Genomic DNA, 5656 nt, shown 5'->3' with positions numbered 1-5656 from the left:
CTCATCTGTCAGTGATCAATAGGGAGAGACCTTACACCGATGTCAGAAGACGCCGTGAGTGTCGGGTATGGCCAACAAAAGTGTAAGGTTTACTGCAGAATTGCTGGGGGTTCTAACTGTGGATTTAGATTGCGTTTTTGATTTGGTTGGTAATTTCAATACATAATAGGTATACTAGGCTCCAATATATCTACACCCCTCCCGTCCCTGTCCACGTAATGTTCACAATAAATTTATACTCTTGAGTTTGAATACTGCTCTGGACAATTCCTGACACAACACAGAGGTGGCAGCAGAGAGCACTGTATCAGACTGGAAAGAATACATCACTTCCGCAGGACATACAGCAGATGATAAGTACTGGAGGACAGGAGATTCTTTAATAGAAAGAAATCACAAATCTCTGACACCACTTGATTTAAAAGGTTTTTTTTCCCTCTCGAGTACCCATTTTAAGAGAACCTTTCAGGATCTCACAAACTGGCCCCATGAGCTGCCAGGTTAGGAGCGTTCCAACAAAGTGCCACAAAGTGCAAAGTGGAGAAAATTCTATTTATTCACTGCAGCCATGATTGTGTCCATGACAGATTCCACCTTTAATTTTTCAAAGAATCTGTGAGGAATAAAAGGTGGAATCTGATTGGTTGCTAGGGGCAACTGAGATAATTCTACTTTACACCAGTTTGATAAATCTCCCCCATAGTGTTTGGGAGAAAAACTGTTCTCCTGACCTGTCCGATCCTGGTGGTTCGGGTTTGTGAGGCCTCGAGACCTGACAGGTCAAAGGGACATATAGGCGCAGAATTGGCGTTGAATTCAAGCGTAAATCGAGATGAAATTCAAAGCCCCAATGAGTTCTATGGGATTTCTCTAATCATGTCAATTCTTCGGGCGGAAAGCGGATCTACAGCGGAACATTTTGCGTGTAAATTCTGCCATGTGAACAACAGAGTGAAAATCCCATTGAACACAATGGGACATTGCTCTGACACATTACTGACTGACACACAGACACACACATACACACACACACACACACACACACACACAGCACTTACAGCTCAGTCTTCTCCCTCTTCCTCTCTCTGGCCGATTTCCACACTGTAGTGTTGAGGACCTTCTGGTCATGTGATCAGGTCCCTCATCCCTCTCTCTGCAGGACGGTGGCAGGCCCTTCTCTTTCTTCTGATGTTCAGGCGACTCACCCTGCACTACAGTGATCAGGCTGAATATAACAACACCGGGCCTAATCCATGTGTTTAGGAGAGACTACATTTATTATACACTGGATGAGCAGCCATGTTTACATCTAGTTCTGGAACATCGATCCCTCTCATCCTGATCACCAGATAAAACACGCAGGAAACAATAGATATGTTTTAGAATTATTTTATTTTTATTTTTTTTTAATGCAACATTGTAATAAAACATTACCGGCCTTTATTACACTAAACATGGTGACAGCGACTCTCAGGTCAGGTCTGGTGGGGACCACAGAACTCGCCGCGGTCACTGACCTGAATTAAGAGCCACCGTACCAATATCCAGAGGAAGGCGAAGAAACCCCCCGGAGAGTTATACCTCAGGGGGGAAAAAAATTCCTTCCTGACCCCACAAGTGGCGATCGGATATCTCCCTGGATCCCATCTGGCCTGCTGCATATTGCTGTATAGAGAGAGAAAGAGAGAAAATATACAATACATGCCCTGCTCCTAAGAGCTTACACTCTAATATACAGTACATGCCCTGCTCCTAAGAGCTTACACTCTAATATATATGCCCTGCTCCTAGGAGCTTACACTCTAACACACAACAGATACCTTGCTGTCTAATGTGTACGGAGGATTCCTGACTCCCCTCTTAGGCTGCATTTAGACTGAGGAATCGAAGCGGAGACGTTCCTGCGGATTCCATTGCTCGCTCCTGTGCGCATTTCCGCTCGTCCCATAGACTCCACTCTATGGTCGGGCGGATTCTGCTGTCCGCCAAAAGAATTGACATTGACAGTGGAATTTGCCTGACCATAGAAAGGACTCTATGGCACAGGCAGAGATGCGCACGGGGGCAAGTGAAGGAATCGTGAGCGTGTGATCCATCCTGATTCGAGAAAGTGAAGCATCAGGCATGTTGGATTTTTAACTGCCTGATCCTTTTGTTCTCATGGTGATAAGCCACCACCAGATGAATCTGGTAGGGTTAGGCTTACCTCTCCTCTCCCCATTTAGAACACATGAACACTCAGTCAAGTTGAGCATCCATGTGAACTTAGTGAATGAGGGGGATAGCTGCCGGCTGAAAGAACATTAAGCTGACAGCTATTCAATGTGTATGGTCAGCTTAAGAGCTTACACTTTAATATATAATACATATTCTGCTACTAAAGTTGACCATACACTACAATTTATACCGGACAAACAGTGTGGATTATACCAGCGACTCTGTGCAGGTAAAATCCACAGCACAATGAGTGGGAAATTCACAATGATATCCGAAAGGTGGACATCTTGTGCATTTCTCTGTGTACTTACCTCAGCTCCAGGACGTGTGCAGGGGCCCCAGCTCCAGGTCTGGACTCTTCCTCTTCCATCTGCCAAGTGAGGAAAGATGGTTCAGGTTCAGAGTTTTCTATATTCTACTGTGATGTCATCTGGTGTCTATGGTATAACCATTGTGATGTCATCTGTTGTCTAAGGTATAAGCATTGTGATGTCATCTGGTGTCTATGGTATAAGCATTGTGATGTCATCTGGTGTCTATGGTATAAGCATTGTGATGTCACCTTACAAAATGCGAACAAAACATCATGGGAAAAACTTCCCAACAATGGGGCCTCATGAAACTTTCCCAACTTGACCAGCTCTGCCCATATGTCCTATATAAGGATATTATAGAGGGGCCCCGTCTGTGACACACCTCATCCTCTCTATACGCTGTATGTTATATAGTCAACCATTTGTCAGGTGGCCTTGTAATACCACACATGTCCTGGAGAGGCAGCAGCCTCCCCCCCCCCACACACACTATAATATCAAGTGTATTTGTGGAGACTGTTTGAGTATAAATAGTGTAATTGTAGCTCCCCCTCCCCCTCCTGGCTATATATACCTGGCCTCCTCTTCCAGGTGTACGGCTCCAGTGACTCCAGGTTACCAGGTTACAGTTGTTTACACTGAGTGCCAGTTGTGACATCATGTGATCTGTGATGTCATCATAACTGCCACAGCTGCTCTGTGTATAAGTGTATAATACTAAGGGTGTGTTCACAAGTACAGGATCCGCAGCAGATTTGATGGTGCAGATTTGATGCTGTGTTCAGTTATTTAGATGAAACCTGCTGAGGATCTGCTGCGGATCTGCTGCGGATCCGCAGCAGAAAATCCGCTGCGGGTCCGGTACGTGTGAACGTACCCTTAGGTAGCGTTCAATAGATTATAATATAGACAAAATGGGTGTGGCTTATTGTGAAGGGGTGTGGCATCATGAGCTGCCATCTTTCCTATCATTTATACAGTGACCTGTATGGATACCTGTATGAATTACTAAGGGTAGCTTCACACGTACTGGATCCGCAGTGGATTTCACCCTGTGAGTTTGCAGTGAAATCCGCTGCAGATCCCGGTATAGGGAAGTTCTATGGGGTCACATACCCGCAGTGGAATTTTCATTCCGCTGCGGATATGTGACCTGGCCCCTTTAACCCCTTGCCGGCCAACACTCACAGCCCCGGCCTGGAGCATGCATTACCCGCTCAGCGCTGCGGCTGTGTGAAGCTCCCAGGTCCCCTCGCTCCTCATCAGCCAATCAGTGCAGGTAAAATTTCAAGCGCACAAATTCCTCGCCTATGTGTGAACATACCCTAACAGGGGATTGTGACGTGTGGTACCATCAGCTTCTCTCTGACCCTAACCAATCAAAACTTTTGCTGTATCCCTGTGACAAAAAAAAAGTTTTTCTGAAAAAGATCTGCAGCAAATTGACCCCCCCCCCCCAAATAATAATAATAAAAAAAGTGCAGTGCTCCAGATTTATTATGGATGTAAAGACATTTTTCAGGCCAACCCCAACAGTTGGGAGAAGTGTTAAAATAAGGTCATATAAGGTTTAAAAGTATATAAGACGTGCTTCATTTGTTGGCACAAAGCAATGGTGTAAGTGTGCACTCGCCCTGGGGGGGTATAAAGAAGAGAAAGCACTTTTATAGATATTACTGCTCCAGGGGACCGGGTCAAACAGGAGCCAAACTCCAGCTGGACCTTCACAGAAAGAGAGAGAAGAAAATTAGCGTTGTCAATTTATAACCATATAATAAAGTGTTAGTCTTTTATACTGACTGAAAATGATTTGCCTCCGAAGACCTATTACCTACCGAGTAGCCATGAGGAAATCCCAGACCCTCCAACAACTCCAGAACACCAACCAAACAAATGAGAGAAGGTGAGAACTGTTTCCTTCTGGGCACCATACTCAGACAGGCCATATCCCCTACTATCACACCCTATAACTCACTATCGTTCCATCTGCTTAAAGGGGTTATCCAGTGCTACAAAAACATGGCCACTTTCTTCCAGAGACAACATGACTCTTGTCTCCAGTTCAGGTGCGGGTTGCAATTAAAGGGGTTATCCAGCGCTACAAAAACATGGCCACTTTCCCCCTACTGTTGTCTCCGGTTTGGGTGGAGACAACAGTAGGGGGAAAAGTGGCCATGTTTTTGTAGCGCTGGATAACCCCTTTAAGCTTTGCTGACCAATACATTTAACCCCAATTTTTTTACATTTTATAGCTAATCGCCGTGTAAGCCTGGTTTCTATATGTCCTACCTCACATACAGTATTACAGCTCCACATCTTCTCAGGAGATAGTCCACCATCCATGTACCAATCCTGCTTTCACTGAAGTTTTCCTTTGTATGGTTTCGGTGCTCTTGCAATGTGTTCTTTCCAAACCTTTATATGTGTGAATATACAGGACAACATGTTTTGCTACTTCTGTTAAGTGCACGTGAGAAGGCCTATAGGCTTCATTTTGGTAATTTACTCTAAGAGCCTTGATATGCCACCAGGCCGAGAGCTTCCTGGCTGACCCATCACTTCTCCTCATGAACCTTAATGCTAAAGGATACTGCAGCCCGCCATCCATTATTATGTTAATCGTTGGGGAACCAACTGGTGAAGATTATGCTAGTGAAGTATATTAGGACTGTATCGTTCTTCCCTACGATGCTTCAGGCTAAAGAAGCATACATTATTGTTTTCGTCTCCTGCATACATTTTTATGCCATTCGGCATAAAGAGGAACCTTATTACATGCCCAATAAGCCTAGAGAGTGTCTTTGAGAACCTACTGTCTGTTGAGTCACAAAGACATATAGTGCAAGTGCATGTTATATACCCCACATACTCGCCTTGACTAATATCATATAGGTATCCCATCTATCCTTTATTTTAATTAGAGATGAGCCAATCTTTTAAAAATTTGTTTAGTAGCATTTTTACAGCAAAATTTGTGAATTTTTCAAACCAAACTTGATGAATCTATACAAACCTGTCTACGCTCCCCCGATGTCCTCTTCTGGTGTCTTCAGCCGCCTCCAGTCCGCTCAGGAAATCACTGACTGAGGGTTAGGGCTGCAGCCAGTGATTGACTGAGCGGGCTG

General features: G+C 44.6%; 1 long non-coding RNA gene across 1 annotated transcript; it reads right to left on the bottom strand.

The window, feature by feature from the left end:
* Positions 1-1373: 1373 nt before the first annotated feature.
* On the bottom strand, positions 1374-3285 carry LOC138774282 (uncharacterized). Its single transcript, XR_011360284.1, has 2 exons — positions 3106-3285; positions 1374-2587 (listed from the first exon to the last, which is right to left on the bottom strand). It is a non-coding gene; the product is annotated as an uncharacterized lncRNA (long non-coding RNA).
* Between the last annotated feature and the right edge of the window lie 2371 nt (positions 3286-5656).

This window comes from Dendropsophus ebraccatus, chromosome 15 (assembly GCF_027789765.1).
Source record: "Dendropsophus ebraccatus isolate aDenEbr1 chromosome 15, aDenEbr1.pat, whole genome shotgun sequence".
Taxonomy (NCBI): domain Eukaryota; kingdom Metazoa; phylum Chordata; class Amphibia; order Anura; family Hylidae; genus Dendropsophus; species Dendropsophus ebraccatus.
Note: the sequence above shows the minus strand (reverse complement) of the source record. Positions and strands in the feature narration are given on the sequence as shown.